Here is a 20,059-nt window from a genome sequence, read left to right as displayed (position 1 = left end):
CTTGACATGAGCCAACAGTGTGACGCGGCAGCTAAAAAAGCCAATGCAACTCTGGGCTGCATCAATAGGAGTATAGCATCTAGATCAAGGGAAGTTATAGTGCCACTGTATTCTGCTCTGGTCAGACCTCACCTGGAGTACTGTGTCCAGTTCTGGGCACCACAGTTCAAGAAGGACACTGACAAACTGGAACGTGTCCAGAGGAGGGCAACCAAAATGGTCAAAGGCCTGGAAACGATGCCTTATGAAGAACGGCTAAGGGAGCTGGGCATGTTTAGCCTGGAGAAGAGGAGGTTAAGGGGTGATATGATAGCCATGTTCAAATATATAAAAGGATGTCACATAGAGGAGGGAGAAAGGTTGTTTTCTGCTGCTCCAGAGAAGCGGACACGGAGCAATGGATCCAAACTGCAAGAAAGAAGATTCCACCTAAACATTAGGAAGAACTTCCTGACAGTAAGAGCTGTTCGACAGTGGAATTTGCTGCCAAGGAGTGTGGTGGAGTCTCCTTCTTTGGAGGTCTTTAAGCAGAGGCTTGACAACCATATGTCAGGAGTGCTCTGATGGTGTTTCCTGCTTGGCAGGGGGTTGGACTCGATGGCCCTTGTGGTCTCTTCCAACTCTATGATTCTATGATTCTATGATTCTATCTTATTAGCATTTGGAGATTTTCTTAAATAAATTTTCTTCAACAGGCAGGAAAGTTTCCTTCTCTAGAATAAAATTTCCTGCTAGACCAGCACACGCTCAGATGCCTATATTGGGTTCAATTTGTAACCATCAGAAATGAAAGTTTAGGAGGAGGAAAACAAAGCTGGAGCCCAATCTGCTGGCAAAATTAAGGTTTGCTAATGGTTTTTAACAGCACACGCAAGGAAAATAATGTAGTGTTATTGTTATCTTTTAAAAAAATGTGCTGGTAAACTGCTGAGGGGCTCAGTGTGGAAATTTCATATCTTTCCAGAATTAGAGGGCAATGTGAATTCCCATGTTGTGTTTTCATTGCAGCATTCACACATTTAACAATTCCTGATGAAAGCTACCGAATGTGATGAAATATATAATTCCTCCCCCCCCCCCCACAAAAGCCATTTGTGAAAGGATTATGGAAATAGTCATTTTTTCCCACTTAGAGCAAACAGTTTCTATAATTTTTCACTGTGTTTTTCATCCAAAAAAAAAAAAAAAAAAAGGAGAGGAGGAGGACCATTTCTATAGAGTGTGACAAAAGAATTACTGGGCTGGCTTCCATTGCATTACAAGGTTTGCACCACCTGCTCCCAGCTTCTGAGGTCTGCCCTTCTCCTTAATCCTAGCTAAAGGGAGGGATTCACCAGAAGGGTGCAGCTTCATTGTGTTCTGTCAGCACCAACCAACAAGGAAAGCAATTGGTACCAACAAGGAAAGCAATTATTATGCTACATTTTCCTTCTGGGGAGTGTGCTTGGACAGATTAGGGTGGAGGCAAGCACATGGAAAACCTTACATAACAATGAAAGGTCCACATTTATGTTCCAGGTGAAATGCAGCTTGTATACGACTCAGCTACTCCCTGTGATAAACTGGTTTAAAAGAGCATAATATCAGCCATGCCGCATCAAACTGAGCCCCATCTAGTCTATTTGGCTGGAGATGCCAACCTTTCTTAATGAAGGAGATTGAAGGTACAGATCTGGAAGGCACTGCCTCTGAAGATGAACCCCATTGGATCATACCAAAGATCCACCACTGTTCCCACAGTGGCCAACCCAATGCTATGAGAAGCCAGCAAGCAGGACCTTAGTTCAACAGTGCTCTCACCACTTGTGATTCCCTGCAATTGGCATTCACAGACAATACTGCCTCTAGCAGTGGTGGAGGAAGAACATAGCCATCATGCCCAGCAGCCAATGATAGCCCCATCCACCACGAATGTACTCTTTTGAAGTCATCCAAGTAGGTTGCCATCCCAAGATCTTATGAGAGTGAATTGGATTTATTGTCATGACTGACTTCCATCTTGCAAAAAGGCATTCTATTTTATTGCTCTTCTACCCCCCACCCACTTCCACCTAACAAGGGCAGCTAATTCCTTTTTGAAGAGTTGGCGAACTATGCTGGAATTTGCAAAGTTTGGATTTTCCTCCTCTGGGTGAACCATTGCCAACACAGTCCTAGGCATGTTTAGTCTGAAGTAAGTTCCAGTATATCCAAAGGAATTTAATCCCAGGTTGAAAATATATAGGATTGCAGCCTGAAAGTGTTTAATAATAATGATGATGATGATGATGATGATGATGATGCAGGGCTCACTGGAGCGCTTCTGTTCAAGACAGTGCCTCCATTATGCATCCATCTAATGTCATCGTCCCAGCAACCTTGTAATGTATGTTACACTATGGATATGCATTATATCTGAGACGGATTGGAACCCAGCTCTCTCAGATCTAAGTCCATTCACTATCCATTACACTAGTGTTCTCCAAACTTGGGTCCCTAGATGCCATTGGACAACAACTCCCGCCATCCCTTGCTAGCTTAGTCAATGGTCAGGGCTGATGGGAGTGGTAGTCCAACACCACCTGGCAGCTCAAGGCTGAAGTCAGTTCTTGCACAGAAGAAAGGCACAGGAGTCGAAAGAAATCAGCAGCCAAGTAGTACACTCACTGCGTATACAGGGGGAATATTTCCACTCTGTGTTTGTCTCTATACTGAGTGCTGAGCTATATATAAAGCTACCATTCTGGCAAACAACAAAATTTAAAACAACCTAAATGAACTGATCATCAATAGTAATTAGGCCACACTTCTATTTGCAATTAATCTATTAATATGCTGTAAACAAATATGTGCTGAGAAAAACAGAAGTGGTGGAGTTCATTTCTAAAAACTGAGTAGGCTACAGGCATATTTCACGCTTTGTTGTAATGGTATCCAATATGCCAGGTGGTCCACTTCTTCTTTGCTGGAAAAATGCCATCATGAGTGGGAGGTGCAGGTCATATCAAAGCATCCTAGGACAGGAATCCAGTTAAGCTGGTGTGAAATAGCAACAGCAAAGACGGAACCCAGTTGGATAGCTTTACGAAAGATCAGAAGAACTGCAAGAGATAGGGGCTACATTGCCATAGTGTTCTACGGGACTGGTAGCATGCATATGGGGCTACAGCACTAGGGCATATAAAAGGAAATATGAAATACTTTGGAGACAAGAATAAAATGGGCAATATGGGAGTTCCTTAGATCAAGGTGCTTATATGCATTTTCTTAATTTTCTGTCACAACTTTTGTTAGGTGCAAAAGCATTGGGCAGGATCCCACAGCCAATGCAGGAGGGGCTGGGTCTTCTTAAGAGATCTTGAGCATGTTGCACTATGACAGTGACTCCAGCTTAGGCAGCTGGGCCACCACACACTCAGGTTGATGTGAGGGCCCACAGGAGTAGCCCATGCTATGGTGGGCCTAAATGATGGACAACTCCAACCCAACAGGAGGGCTGGGTGATACCATTGGTCAGCCAGCATACTCCCACCATGTCCCACCAAACTAGGGTATTGCAGTAGTTAAGGTGTGGGGAACCATTGCCCCCTCCGACATTGTGGAACTACAACTTCTACCAGCCCCATAAGGTATAGCCAATGGCCAGGGATGATGGGAGTTGGAGTTCAGAAGCACCTGCAAGTCCACAGGCTCCCTACTCCTGCTGTTGTCAACAAAATTTCATCCCACATTGGGACTTTGTGTTATTGATTCTGAATAGCACGCCAGATGAACTTGGGCTAGAAAGGGGATTCTTCTTCCTTGTCCTATTGATTAGATTCTTTCAGCAAAGCTACAAGTGGCAGTAGATATGGCATACATTGCTTCACCACCTTACTAAAGAGAACAAGTAAGTTGTGAAATGACTGAAGCACATTCTCCTTTCCTTCACCCCCACCTTTTAAGCCCTTGTTAACAGACCAGCATGAAAGTTGTAATGAGAGCATGTCCTATCCCAGAGAGCGTAGACCACGTTAAATAGGGGAAATTAGTCTGGCTGTGCAATTATGCTCCTGTTGCAGTTTTGGGTGCTTTATCATGGTAGGAATACTGTACAGAAATAAAAATATGAAATTAACATTGAACTGTGCAGGCTGGCCTGGAGGACACACATAAAGCTGTCTTATACTGAGTCAAGGCTCTTGGTCTGTCTAGCCCATAATTGTCTGTACTGACTGGCAGTAACTATCTTGGCTTTCAGGAAGGGTATTATTCCAGTTCTTCCTGGAGATGCCAGGGATTGAGCCTGGGGCAGTCTGCATGCAGAACAGATCCTTTACCATTGAGCCACGAATTCATCCCCCCCAACTGAAGACAGTTAAATCACCTTACCCAATGCCCTGCTGGCTATTGACTGGTAGGGAAGAAGTGAGAGCACACTTTTTTCTGTTTTCACACTCACTTCAGTGTTCCTCTGACTCTTAAAACATTGGGAAGCAATTGGTTTGGACCATTTCTGGTCAAGAACAGGACTTCTCTGTCCCACTGATAACTTGCCTTTTTTGTTTTCAGCTCTTTCCCTGGGGCAACAAAGCCTAAAAAAAATCTAGATTCAGGGATATTAGCCTATAAGGGGGCTTTGCAATTTTCTTGTATACATTTGGAAATACAAAACCAAAAACAGAAGCTTGTGGGCATCACCACAAAATGGCTGCCATGGAGCTAACCCTAGTCACATACTGGCTGCCACAAAGGCTTGGCTACTTTCAGTGCTCCTTCTGTTCTAACAGTTCCAGGGATTCTTCATCAGGTATCAGAGGGTCACTCAAGGACACCCTCAACATTAGATTCAGGAGTCCTGCGTGCTCCTCAAAGTCCTTGCTCTGTGTGTTGCCATCTGAGGCTCCACATCTGGTGTCAGGTCAGGGCTAGGAATGACATCACTGGAAGGTGAGGTCCAGTCATTGGGGCTGTACCATGTCATATTCCTTGCGACAAACAGTGCGGACTCACCGAAGGCAGGAAATTGAATTTAGTTTCCCATACTGTTCCTTTCCCCCTGCAGATGCTAATTAATGTGGCCTGTTCAACTCACTTCTCTCTGTCTCTTTATTCCTGGATCCAGTTCCAAATCATAGTTTGGAATGACGCTTGAAATTGATCCTCTGCCTCTTGCATTTACCAGTTTGTTTCCTTCATTAGTTTGGTTTTCACTTGGAGCACAGTGTGAATATAATGCAGGGTGAACTAGGGCAACACTGTAAGAAGTATTTGAGGCAGGCAGAGCCATGCATAGAATGTGATTGCTGCCCAGAAAGATAAAGGAGAGAGCCTTATGGGGACAACTGTTGTGGCTCCAACTCCTCATTAAAATCTCATTACTAAAATATAAAAATATGGGGAACAACCCTGAAAATGGCTTAAATATGAAGCTGCTAATGGAAACATCTGAACTATTAAGAACTGGAAATAGTAAAACAGATACAAACAACAGAAAGTGCATGAAACTGATGCGAGAGACTGAAATAGATTGTGCAGAGCAACGTGATAAATATTTGAAAAGGAAAGAATTACAGGCCACTTCCATCCCCAGCTGGAGCCTCTGACAGTACATCAACAGTACTAGAGACGTTCAGTTTTAAGGTGTGTGGATTTCCTAATTGGTGCCACAGTGCATCAGCAGTGGGACTGGAAATGGTCCTTCCAAGGGGGCTTGAGGAGACCCTGATTTCCATTATTAGCATGTGATAGGTTGGAAGGATCTGTCAGTTTGGGGACTCTCAGTGACTCCTTTCTCCAATCTTAAATTCAAGTCATTTGCATTTTACAGCAATTTGTCATTATTATTATTATTATTATTATTATTCCTCATGAAAATTCACCAGCAATTTTATTGCAAATTTTTACTACTGTACACATTTTTGCATGCAATGTCCCCTTCATTTACAATGAATTAAGAGAAATTCACACTAATACTGCATGCTTCTTCTTCTTCTTCTTCTTCTTCTTCTTTTAAAATACAAAATTTAAATACAAAAATTACTTTAAGACTGGAAAAAACGAGACACTAAGACAAACCAAAAGTGACATATCTGCCCATCACAAAGTTTCCTATGATCTGGCCATGAACGTATGGCACAGTTCTAAATCAGGTGAGTGGGGAGTATTGAAGTGACAGGTCAGCCACCCCTTACAAATTCCTGCTGACTCATACCAGCCATGACGTGAAGTGAAGAGAAGACAGGTGGAGGCAAACTTACTTTTCCCCTTTTGTGGGTATTTTTTTTTTTAAATGAGCACTCACACTTTATACCATGGGTGCCCTTTGCGGGATCGCGTGCTGCACTTCGGACCCCAGGGAACTTACCGGTTGTGTGGGCTGGCCTGCCTCTCAGGGTTATTCTTTGTAGGTTCACGTCCAGCCTCAGCTAAGTCAAATTACACTGCTGGGAGGTGAAGCCAGCCACATAAATAAGGGGTGGAGCTGGTAGAAGCCAGGCAGTCCGCTCAGGAGCTTCACCCACCCAACCCTCCCTTTGTTTAATGTTTCTTGTTTGCAGGTTAACCTTTTTTCTTTCTGTTTAGTGGGCGCTGCTACAGTCTTTGGACTGGTTGCTGTTGAAGAACCGGGAAGAAATTTTCCTGCATTGACAGGTTTTGTCTTCCCCGTCGCAATTCATCACAACTTGGGCAGTTTAGGGCCTTGGGCGGAATTCTTTAGTCTTCCCTAAACTGGTGGAGGGGGTTTGAAGTGGTGACTCACTCCCCCCCTGCAGCGACGATTCCAGGGTCCCCTCTTAAAGGGGTTGTAAATGGGTGTCACTGGCCATACACTGAAAGGTTGTCAGTGAACTACCCTGCGTGCGGGGATATGAGGTGGGCTGCCTGCATACACATGTGTCTTGCAGGGCACCCCCATATCCCATTTACCTTGAGGAGCCCCAGCCAAGGTCTTCCTACATTTGAAAGTTTAATAAAGTTTGTGGCCAAATTTTAAATCCATAACACGTCGTCATGAGTCATTATTCCTTTCTGGTGGTCCCTGGGGGCTGGGGCGGTTGCCATCTGGTCCGGCAATCCTATTGCTTCCAATGGGATTGTTTACCTCAGCTCCAGACTGGCATAGAGGGGAAACTGATCCTGAGACCTCTTTTGACGAAGAGTCTTCGAGTAGTTCACAGGTTGCTTCCACCCACCCCTGTCATGCTCTTGGAATGGTCTGTTCCTGGGCCTATCAATAAACATAGTGCAAAAATGTAGCAGCAGGAGACCCCTGGCTGTAGAGCTACCCAAAGAAATATTTGTTGGTAGGGAGGCACCTCCAATTTATTCTAACCACCTCCAGCCAGCTGATCTAGGGGCTAGGATTTCTCTGCTCAGTGGTGTTTTAAAAGGACTTAGCAATTAATAGATCTGCCTCCATGGATCTTGTTAACAGCCTGGGACCAGCTTTGTTGAAGGATTGACTGGCCCCGTGCATGCCTACTCAATCGTTTAGACCTGTGGCACTTTTACAAGTGCTATTTAATGTTCATTGTGCATCAGTGAAGAGTTGATCTTTCGGTGTGGCAGGATTTATGCTTTGGAAGTTTCCATTTATTAACATGAGGCTGTCACCCTCACTATACTGTTTTAGAATCTGCTAAAAAGCGTATAGAAATAATAATAACCAGCAAGCCCATCCAGATGTCTTCTTTAGCTATGCATACTTGTTTTTCATATTTGCTGTATAGTTGAGAATTCCTAATTGCTTGATAATTGTTTCAATTAAAGGGGCAACCATATCTAGGCTAGTATTATTTCCTAGTTGATCTGCTGTGGCCCAGAGATGCTCCAGCAAAGTGGCAATGGAACATCTGAAGTTCCAAGAAAATAGTGTGGCAGGTTATTTAACGTACAATAGACCTTCGTGGAAAATGAAAGTTAAATCATAGTGAAGGAAGATACTGGAGCATTCCGAATAATTTCCCAAGTATCACAGGAAATGGCATGCCATCCTGAAAGGCAACACATGGAGATGTGAATTTATTGTTGCAATGCATCCCTAATTATTATTGTATAATTATAAGATTATTGCTTAATTTTAGAAGGGGCATGGTTGGGTGGCAGCAGCTGTGACTATCACGAAGGAACCTTGCACTTCTGAATATACCACTGCACTACTGAGCGAGAGGCTCAGGGACACAGAGTAGGGCTGCTAAAGGTCTAGAAAGGAGTCTGGTAGTCTAGAGAAGAGATGTAGCTTGGGGAGAATCCCAAGGGCTTGATAGAAAGCCCTGGCAAATCCTTGATGAGGCTTGCAGCCTCAGATAGCACATTGTTTGATAACTCATTCAGGATCTTAAAGTAGATACCTGTGTTGTTGCATTATACAGATCATGATCCATTTCTTGAGTTCACTGGGCAATGTGAAACATCAATATATATTCTGAGGATAGCTTGTGCACTGATCAGTTATCCCGAGGCCAGCCTAATTATATATTGATCAAAACTGTGACGTTGTATCCACCAGGTAAAACCTGAAAGCTTTTAACTGTACATTTCTTTGATTTCCATACTTCATTTGAACTTAGAATTTGGGGATTTGTACATCTGTGAACCCACATCAGTCAAAATTTGTGAAAAGGTTTTTGATTTAATAGCACGTATACATGCACCAGCAAATCCTGGAATTTCCCCAGCTTTGTGGAATATCCAGCAAAGGAGTTAAAAGAAGCAGAACATCATTTTTTGATGTTAGTCTTGTGCTCATCTAAGATGAATTTTCCCCTGCGTGATGTAGTTTAGGAATAGGAAGGCAGGCCAGCTGAAGGAGGCAAGGATGGGAACACATACTTGCATGCAAAATGTTTAATCATTGGCATTTCCAGTTTAAATAGGTCATTGACAGAAAGGCTGGAAAGACTTCTGCCTGTATTCTTGGAGATCCACTACCAGTCAACAGGGGCAATGCCATGTTAGATGGCCCAATGGTCTGATTCATTATGGTAGTTTTGTTAATGCCAAAGGTCTGACTTGTTGTAAGGCAGACTCAGATGACTCGTCTGGTCTTAGAAATGTGTAGGTAGAGCAATATGAACATGGCATGCTTTTGAGTCTGTCTAGAAGTCGATGGTTCTGAACTTTCCGAGGAAGACATGGTTTACTTTAGATGTTTTCATTAAAACTTTGCAACATTGCTTTACTTGCTGAGGGGCTCTTGCATGTTGCAACTGGGTTGTGGTTTCTTTTTGTGTGTAGCAGGGAGGGTGTGCCAATTTATGAAGCAGAGCTAGCTATTTTGCAACATAGACCAGACCTGTTATAGTGTCATTGTTGCCCTAACTAGTCTGGCTAATGTAGTCTTGCATTGGGAATATGCACAGACTCCTTCGTTCAATTTTGATTGTTTTTGTCACATAAGGAAATGTAACGGTAAATGGGGACATTATAAAGGTGCAAAGGATTATGCATAGTGCAGAGAAAGTGGTCAGGGACCCCCCCCCAATCTCATAATACAAGACCTCAAGACCATCCAGTCTAGCTGAATGTTGGAAGATTCAGGACAAGCAAAAGTACTTCTTCACACAACACCTAGCTAAACTATGGAGTTCACTCTCACAAGATATACTGATGGTCACCAGCTTTAAAAGAGGATTAGACAAATTCATGGAAAATAATGCTATAAATGGCTGCCAACTATGACAGCTGCAATCTGCTTCTGCTGTTGTTGGTAGTATACACCTGATATCAGTTGCTGAACACCTGTTGCTGGGAATCTCAAGAGCACTCAGGTCACATGGCATCTTCAAAGGTTTTATGAGGGGAGAAACATCATTAGGGAAAGGGCTAGCCCTCCCATTTCCCCCATGAAACTGTTCCAGACCCCTCTCCCCAAGCTGCATTGTTGTCAGAAGAAAATAAGTAGAGTGGTACCTCGGGTTACAGAGGCTTCAGGTTACAGACGCTTCAAGTTACAAACTCCGCTAACCCAGAAATAGTACCTTGGGTTAAGAACTTTGCTTCAGTATGAGAACAGAAATCGCGCAGCGGCAGTGGGAGTCCCCATTAGCTAAAGTGGTACCTCAGGTTAAGAACAGTTTTGGGTTAAGAACGTACCTCCAGAATGAATTAAGTTCTTAACCCGAGGTACCACTGTACACAAATGGTATCACACATATATCATCCAGAATAGCAATCAGAGAACTCTTTCATACAGATAGAGAACTTGTGGAGGGGAAAACTGATATTGTGATCACTCTTTCTGCTCCAGTTCCCCACCCATGCACCTGAAGGTCTGAATATAACCTACAGTTCGTATCCAACAAGGTTTACTTAGAGTAGCCCCAGTTGACCTAAATTAGTCATGTTCAATAATTTCAATGGGTCTGTTCTGAGCAACGTTAGAAACAACTCAATGTGCATATAAGTACTCTGTGCACAGGTTCTCTAAAAGTTGTCTTACGGTCTCTTTTTCAGGGTGCTTCAGATATTTCTTTGTACTTTTGATAGGTGCAGGATTCCACTTACCGTATTTTTCGTCCCATAGGACGCTCCGTCCCATAGGACGCACCTACTTTTTTGGGGGGGAAATAAAGGAAAAAAATTTTTCCCTTTATTTCCCCCCCCAAAACCAGGTCGGGGAACAGTGGGATGGCGGCGCTGCGCCTCCCCGCTGTCCCCCGAGCTTGTGGGGCTGGCCGATGTCTGCCTGGCGCGAGGGCGCTCTGCTTCAGGGCGCCTCATGCGCCGGGTGGCAGGCTGCCGCCCGCAAGCCTTGCGCGCCGGGGGGAGTTCTCCCCCGGTGCGCAAGGCTTGCTGACACTTGCGCGAAGCACAGGGCGTCCTCCGAAGGGCGCCCCGTGATCCTCGCTGCAGGCTGCCGCCTGCAAGCCTTGCGCGCAGGGGGGAGTTCTCCCCCGGTGCGGTAGGCTTGCCAAAACTTGCGCGAAGCACAGGGCGTCCTCCGAAGGGCGCCCCGTGTTCCGCGCCGCAGGCTGCCGCCCGCAAGCCTTGCGCGCCGGGGGGAGTTCTCCCCGGTGCGCAAGGCTTGCTGACACTTGCGCGAAGCACGGGGCGTCCTCCGAAGGGCGCCCCGTGTTCCGCGCTGCAGGCTGCCGCCCGCAAGCCTTGCGCGCCGGGGGGGGGGAGTTCTCCCCCGGTGCGCAAGGCTTGCTGACACTTGCGCGAAGCACAGGGCGTCCTCCGAAGGGCGCCCTGTGTTCCGCGCTGCAGGCTGCCGCCCGCAAGCCTTGCGCGCCGGGGGGGATTTCTCCCCCGGTGCGCAAGGCTTGCTGACACTTGCGCGAAGCACGGGGCGTCCTCCGAAGGGCGCCCCGTGTTCCGCGCTGCAGGCAGCCGCCCGCAAGCCTTGCGCGCCGGGGGGGAGTTCTCCCCCGGTGCGCAAGGCTTGCTGACACTTGCGCGAAGCACAGGGCGTGCTCCGCGCTGCAGGCTGCCGCCCGCAAGCCTTGCGCGCCCAGGGGAACTCCCCCCAGGTGCGCAAGGCTTGCGGATAGCTTCCTGGAGCCTGGAGAGCAAGAGGTGTCGGTGCGCACCAACGCCTCTCACTCTCCAGGCTTCCGCGAAAGCCTGCATTCGCCCCATAGGACGCACACACATTTCCCCTTCATTTTTGGAGAGGAAAAAGTGCGTCCTATAGGGCGAAAAATACGGTACTTTATTGCTTAGAAGGGGCCATGAATGGTGTGTGTGTGTGTTGTCTCATTAAACATTTCTTCCGGATTCTGCAGCCTCTCCAACTTCTTGTTATCAAGAAGCCCCATGGAAGGGCATCTTCCTTGGGACATCTTCCTCTGGAACATACTTGAAGTGTGGGCTGGGAAGGGTAGCTACTGAGAACCTGGGATTGATGTGCTGGTGATTTTGTTTTTAAGGGAAGTCTTTCCTTTTATCTTTAAAAAATGATGATGATGATCAGTGCTCTCCCACCACCGATAAAATGTGTTGGTACTCACCATGAAGTTGTTACAGTAAGTGCCAGACTTTTAAGCTTTGGTTAAAAATAACAAACAAAGTGGGGTGCTGGTACTGATTACCCTTGAGTAGCCCCAGAAAAAAAGAAAGGATGATAAAGATAGTGATCTGGCACACATTACTTTCTTACCTTCTGTATTTTACAGGAAAGCTCAGTCAAGGATGGCATGGGGGCTTCAGAAAGCACAGGCACCCAGAAAGTCTGCAGACCACTGGAGAGATGATTTGTAGAATGAAAAACAAGACACTCACAAACATCTGCCAGCCACTTCAAAAGTAAGCTTAGTGCAACAAAACCCTTCATCCCGCCCATGAATGTCACTTTGATAATTTTCTCTTGAAGCTTTGTTTCACATTATCCCCCTGACAAGATTTTATTGAATACATACAAAAAACACACACATAAAAACCTGCAAAACTGCCGACCAAGAGTATATACCACAGAGGTGGATTTAAGGCAGCATGACCAATTCCCCTGCCAAAAGGAGCCTTCCTGCCTCCTTCCCAAAGACTAGGAAGTGCTGGGGTCTCTTCAGCAGAGATGGAGCATAGCCAGGATGGAAAATAGTTGGAGGGAAATGAGTTAGGTTCTTTTGGCACAGCCCTCTACACCAGGGGTGGGGAGATGGATGCTGCCAGAGGACTAGATCCTTATCTCTTCTCCCTCCGTCCCCTTGGACAAATCCCACCTACCTGCCAATTACCTGATGTCACAATGACATCAGGTAAAATGGCACAAGAACTCTGCATGGTGCTTTGAAGTCCTAGCAGTCATCTTATTGTTGGGGGGGGGGGTCTCAGAGTTCTTGCAAACTCCTGTAATGATTTTATGTGTTTCTCCCCCTAATTGTAATTGTTTTATTAGGGTGTTTTTTTTTGTTTTTTTTTACAATTGTATATTATGTTGTTGTGGCACACCCTACACCCTGGGACCTTACAGTGAAGAGTATAAATAAATTTACAGATAAATAAATAAAAATCAAATTGTGCGTAAATAAATACCATAGCATTCATACATACACTTTTTCCATGCTGTAGTGTAGTACAGCCATCTCATATGCTCCTATCTTGTTGTACTAAAAAAAAAAAAATACAATAGAAAAAACCTTCTCTTATGTTAATATGCTGAAAGAGACAGGGTCCACTTAGCCTGCAAAGCTTTGCATATTTTCCTCCATGCCGGCAAGATTTATTGGCACACTATGGCTTGCTGCCTCAGGCAGAAATGTGTGTGTGTTGGGCAGGAGTGGGGTGGGCATTGAGAGCGTGGAGGAAGGAACAGCCAAACAGAATCTGCCTAGAATAAACACTTTCATTTCTTGCGGACAAAAATGCTTTTGGCTGAAGATGTCCACATTAAATCTGGATTGGACTGTCTAAAGACCTCTTTTCATTCACTTCAACTTGTCTGGCTGGGAAACAAAGCCAAGATATCTCGCTGCAAATTACGCAAAATGTATCCTGCTTCAATCACTTCCAACCTTTTAACTTAATGTGAAAAAATGCAAAAGAATTTAGATGGAAGGCAATTGATTCTGGGTTGCAAATGATATTTCCTTCCTACTGCAAACTGTCGTTTATATCATGCCTAATATCACTTCATGTCCAGAAGGGAAATGTTTTTTCTTTTTTTTCTTTTTTTAAAGCACCTTGGATGATTGCTCTCTATTATTATATATTTTTTAATCCAAAAGCTAGAGAAAACCTGTTTCATACCAGATGCTACTGCAGTGGCTGGAGGTTGTCCAATGCAGAAGCAACCTTGAACGTAGCCCACGTAGTCAAGTGCATCTCTATATAAATTCCAAACACCTTCCCTATCTAATTACTCTATTACGTTTCGAGTAATTACAATGCTGTGTATTTTCTTTTGAGTGGGAGAGAAAATTGAATATGCCTTTTTAGAGTAAATAAAGAACGGAAGCTGAAAACAGCAGCCTCGCTGGAGAGAAGGGGAGAGGGGAAAAAATATACTTGAACAACAAACAGCTTGTGGCTTCTCTTTTTTGCCTGCAAATACATGGCAGCAGCAACAGCAGCAATGTTTTAAGGATGTTTAACCCTTTCACACATACAATTTAAATCTCCCTTCCCTGACTCCTACCTTCTGTTTGCTCCACTGTGATATAAATACATTCTCTTACAGAATGTCGGCAATAGACTTTTTTGATGACTCTGCTTTATTTGGCTAGTAGAATTTAAATAATCAAAAGTTATGCACTCAAATTGACCCTTATATTTTATATTTGGGGCCCTTCTATCTGAGGTGAGAAGCCTGATGGCCAGAAAAGGTGTATTTTTCACTGTGGTGCTGTCAGGAATTCCAAGGGTCATTTAGTTCAACCCCGTGCAATGCAGAAATCTCAACTAAAGCATGACAGATGGCCAAACTCTGCTTAAAAACCTCTAATGAAGGAGAGTAGAACCCACAAGCTCCCGAGGGGGTCTGTTCCACTGTCAAATAGCACTTACTGTCAGAAAGTTCTTCCTGATGTTTAGCTGGAATCTCCTTTCTTGTAACTTGAAGCCATTGGTTTGAGTCCTATCCTCCAGAGAAGGAGAAAACAAGCTTGCTCCATCTTCCATGTGGCAGCCCCTTAGATATTTGAAGATGGCTATCATATCTCTTCTCAGCCACCTCTTTTCCAGGCTAAACATACCCAGTTCCTTCAATTAAGTGAAGTAATCCACTTCACCATCTAAAGAGGGAGACACCTGAAGTTCGAAGCCAAAAAATCAGAAAACTGCACCACTAATTTAAAGAAACCGACGTCCAATGAGGTTATACAAAGCCTTTTACTGAGTCACTCCATTGGTTCATCTAGCTCAATGCTGTTTGCACAGACTGTCAGCTACTCTCCAGGGTTTCAGACTGGGATCTTTGTGAGCCTTACCTTCTTCAGCTGCTCTATAATGATTTGGTCCAGCAGAATGGATGCAGCAGAATGAGGTGGTAGGGTGAACTGTTTCAGTACAAGTTGCAGATGGGAGATGCCGATTTTGAATGCTCTTTTGCATAAAATTCCTTGCAAACATCAAGTAGAAATATCCCAGCATAGCTCACACCTTGCTAGCTTTCTGCTTGCAGAAAAGTTGCTTTGTTTTAATGCAAGGATGTATTTGTTTTAATGCAGGCATAGGCAAACTCGGCTCTCCAGATGTTTTTGGGACTACAATTCCCATCATCCCTGACCATTGGTCGTGTTAGCTAGGGATGATGGGAGTTGTAGGCCAAAATCATCTGGAGGGCCGAGTTTGCCTATGCCTGTTTTAATGCAAGGATGTATTCAAAAGGGGCCTTGAAATGACTGCTTGCTCCTGCATGATTCTGTCCACCCACTAAGATGATTGTGAAAAGCTCTGCTCCATGTCTCACCAGTGTCTACGGTTAAATTTGTGGGCAAGGCCTTACTTGTGCTGGGTGCTAAGTTATGGAACTCCGTCCTTTGGTAGGTTCATCTAGCTCATTCCCTTTTGACTTTTAGAAATATTGTGAAGACTGTTCTCTTTAGCAAGTCTGTAATATTGATTGACCCACAATATCAGAGTGTTATATTGATGCTGCCTATCTTTTCATTTCAACAAGTACGATTATTATTGTTGTTATTAGAATAAATTTGTATACCGCTCTTCATCCGTAGATCTCATGGCAGTTCATGTCATAAAATTGCAAAATAGCTTAATAGCATATTAATCACATAATAGCATATTGCAATGTATTTTTACACCAAAACAACCATTCTACTGTTCAGGATTCTGGCCATACTCTGCTCCCACATGGCATCTATCCCTCCATGAGATTCATCACCTGAGTTTTCTATGTGAGTTATTTGGCTGTTCTGCTTATTTTGTATTGTATGTTTTTAAATAACTGTTTTGTATGCCTCTTTGATGATGTTTTCTTGCAAAAAAAGCTGCATATGAATGATTAGGTAGACAGACAGATCAATCGATCTGAAGACTAGGAAATGTAACTAGGACAGGGATCAAACTCCTGTAAGAAAGAGTATGTTTATTTATTGGGATATTGCACATACTCTAAGGTAGGTAACAATTGTTTGTGGAAAGTACACATGAAACAATGCTCACCATTGTAATGATGCTACATAGTCCAGTACCTCTCCTCTCCCTTCTGCAGGGAGCAGTTGCAAAGCAGTGAGATGGTAGCAAAAGTTTTACCTGCTATGCAATTGTTCCGGTTGCTGCTGTTCACCTGACATGTGGGGTTGCACAAAGCAGGCATGCCTGCCTGGAAATTTATCCTCCCATCTGGTGTCAAGGCCAGCTGCTGCAATTTGTTGGTGGGTGGGCCCAGGGTCTCAGATAAAATAGGATGCACAAAATAGCTCTCTGAGCCAGTTTTTGAGTACCTGAAACACCCTCCTCTCCTCCCCTCCCATTAAGTAGCAGGCAAAACAAGAGTAGCATCTCCAGCTCAGGAAGGTTGGAACAGGGGGAGGTTTTCTGGTTCTCCTCTCCTGTGTTGCCCGGGTGCTCTGTATAAATAAGTGCCGAGGTACAAAACCCTGAAGGATCAGGGGAGTTGTAATTCTCCCTAGGGGTCTTGCAATTTTTGTGTCTCTTACCGTTGTGGGACCCTAACCAAAGCTGCTAGCTGCTTTCTGCCAAAGCCTATACTGAAGCAAAGATCTGCAATAAAAGCTCCCTTCCCTGCCAACCACAAGTGTGTAAGATGACTCATCCTGAAGCCACCGTTAGCACACCATGCATTCATACCCATTTTGTTGTGTGCCTATGACCTTGTGCTTAACTGCATAAAAATGTTTTTTTGTTTTATTGTTACCATTTTACCAGGCAATGAAAAGATGAAAAGTAGGCTTAATACTACTGAAAGCAAGGTCACACATCACACAGGGAGAAAATGGATCAGGTGGTTTATGTATTTGAAATTCTGCACTGGTTAAATGCATAAAATGATAAATCATGGAGACAAGCATTGGATTTGTGCTGTAGAATACAAGGCAGTGTTGGGAATCTGCCCCAGTTTGCTTATTCCAAATAGGAATGGACAAACCTGTCACTTTCAGTTTTCTCTCAGTTTCTCTTTTTTTACTATCTCACTTTGAGAATATTTTTTTAAAGGCCTCATGAAGATATGTCTGCAGTTTAGCACACATTTCTCCTAAAACAGACATTTTTGTATGCAATTTGGCTCAATGCACACATTTCTGCAGTTAATTCTCTCCATAACAGTGAGGTTTAGTACACTGTTGCCACTAATATACACATTTTATGCATGTATTTGCCCAATATACACATGTTGTGTGCATTTAAAAAAAAAATCAAGTAATTATTAAATTTGACAGAGGTTTTAATAATAACATTTTATATTTAAATTGTTTTCTGTAGCTAAAAAACAGCAAAACAGCATCAGGATTAGATGAATCATGTATCTAAGTCATTTCATAGGATCAGATCTTTATAGGTCAGGACTGTTTCCGTCTTCAGAGGCAAGAAATGGCAAACAGAATGAAGCATAAATGTTCTGCTATGAGTTTGGGGTGCCAGACTCCCCAAAGGTTCAGGACCCAGAAAGTATTAGAAACTAATCAAGTTTCCTTAACCCTTGATCCAGCAAGGGTTAAAATATAAGCCAGGGTGATCTCCTCATGAGGTAATCACCTAGGAAATGAGCCATTAAGAGTGAGAACAAAGGGAAAAGTGATGGGCCCTTAAAAAAGCAAAAGACAGTGGACTGTGTTTTGGATGCCAAATAGAGGTGGGGTTCTTCCTTTAGCTCTGAGTTAGTTAGAAGATAAAGCCACAGTTTGGAGCAGAGTTTTAGAGTTGGCTGCGATGTGACCCAGAGGAAAAAAGGCTGCAAGTTGGTAAATGCAACAAGCTGGAGAGAGGGTCAGAGCATGATGGCTGATTTCTGTTTGAATCAATGGCTGCAGTTATGGAAGAGACAATACCCTTTTGGGGTGCTAATGTTGTGAACCCCTCCATCATAGGCTCAGGATATATATAAAAAGGCAAAGGTAAAGGTAAAGGACCCCTGAGAGTTAAGTCCAGTTGCAGACGACTCTGGGGTTGCGGCGCTCATCTCGCTTTACAGGCCGAGGGAGCAGGCATTTGTCCCCAGACAGTTTTTCCGGGTCATGTGGCCAGCATGACTAAGCCGCTTCTGGCGCAACTGAACACCGAAGCCAGAGCAGCGCATGGAAACACGTTTACCTTCCTGCCGGAGTGGTACCTATTTATCTGCTTGCACTTTTTTGGTGTGCTTTCGAACTGCTAGGTTGGCAGGAGCTGGGGCCCTGTCGCAGGGATTCGAACCACCGACCTTCTGATTGGCAAGCCCAAAAGGCTCAGTGGTTTAGACCACAGCGCCACTTGCGTCCCCTCAGGAGATATATATGTGTGTGTGTAAATAAGCCATATAGAATTTATATATATTAGTAAATAACCCATATATCATAAAGAAAACCACAGTCTCCACTCTGCCTTATTTCCAAAAGGAAACTCAAACCCTACATGAGTGCCTGGAACCCTGGAATCTCACATTTCTCGCAGATTGAGGTGGTGTGCAAAAGTCCCTTATTTTATCTTCAGGGCTGAGTGAAAGCCAGGTATGGTGAGAGATTTGTTAACATTTTTTGAAGCATCAAATTCCTTTAGGTTTTTTAAAAAGACATTTCACTAAGAGAAGGAAGCAAATAATGTACCCGCAGACAATAGAGACAATGCTTCTTGAAGGCTGCTTAATCTGTCCTAATCCACATTGCTCACTCTTATGGGCTGTCATCATGTCATCTTGCACATTATATGGTCCCTGATTGACTGGGACTGCCCATATAACTATTCTCAGGAAGGGGAAGTCTCTTATGGGCTTTTTGTTCTTTCCCTTTTTAAAATGTGGTGCTAAAGCATCTGTTGGTTAGAGAAACAATGACAGTGAACATGCAGCAAAAAAGGTAAAGATTTTCATAATTTAGTTCCCCCCCCTTGAAAATATTTTATGCCCCCTACTATTTTCATCCCCCAAATCAGAATGAACAAGCTGTCATATTTGGTATTTCCATATCTGATCCATTTCACATAGAGTTATCCACACAATGGAATCCGCAATATTGGAGGAAAAAGAAAAAGAGTGCTGATGTCTCTCTGCTAATTTGAGCTTAAGGTAGAAGCTCTTTGCTGAATATTTAGCAGCCTGTTAAACCCATTGATCTCCTTGATATAGTCTCTTGGATTCCACAGTAGGGTTTGTAATTAACAATGTAGATGAGTAGCTATAGGCAAGATCTTTGTGTGTTGATATGTTCGCTTTTCCTCTCATTTTCAGGGAGCTAATCAGGTTTGCATCCTTTTTCATTGCCAAGACCTTTACTGCCATCTATAAAAGTTTTTAAATATCTCAAGCACAACAGCAAGTTTGCTCAATTGTTCATGGGCTCGGCTCATTCACACTTTAATTGTTAAATGAAGGCAGACATTGCTGAAAGAGACAGACGCTCCAGCACATGAGTGTTATCTCTTCTGCTTTTTTGAAGATAGTGAGAAATTAAAATACTGTTAAAAATATATATATTAAATGCAAATGGGAGCAAATAGAGAGCCCGACCAAGAGTGTGTGGCATAATGAGATGTTTCTAAAGGTTTTGCATAGGAGTAAAAATTCAGTTTGTAAAGTGTCTCTCTTCCCCTCCCGAAAATAAATATAAAAGAAAACACCAAGCTTTAGACAACATGGGAAGCAACAGTATGGTCATTATGGTTAACTATGAAAAGCACAGTGCCAAAACATCACAGGCCTGTGAAGATGCAAGGAGGGATTTGAAAGGCATCTAGTTATCAGTCAAATGGAGCTTTAGATGAAGACTCCAGCAGAGAACAAATGAAGTCTTTGGAAGGTAGCATTGGCCTAATCTTGTAGCACACATTTCAGACTTAGATGTGTTGTACAAACCGATCGGCATATCTGCAAATGACATCATATTTAACTAAATGGTAGGGGTAGGGGCAGATTTCAGTCTATATGTGAAGTTCATGCCAAATAGTACCACAAAAACAGGAAAAGTGTTTCCCTGTAATTTGTTTGTTTAATTTGGATTACTTGGTGCAGGACAGCATATGGATGTTCTCAAACACGGTTAATGAA

This window comes from Podarcis tiliguerta, assembly GCF_965153285.1.
Source record: "Podarcis tiliguerta genome assembly, chromosome: Z".
NCBI classification, from domain to species: domain Eukaryota; kingdom Metazoa; phylum Chordata; class Lepidosauria; order Squamata; family Lacertidae; genus Podarcis; species Podarcis tiliguerta.
The sequence above is the reverse complement of the archived record's forward strand: the minus strand, read 5'-3'. Positions refer to the sequence as shown.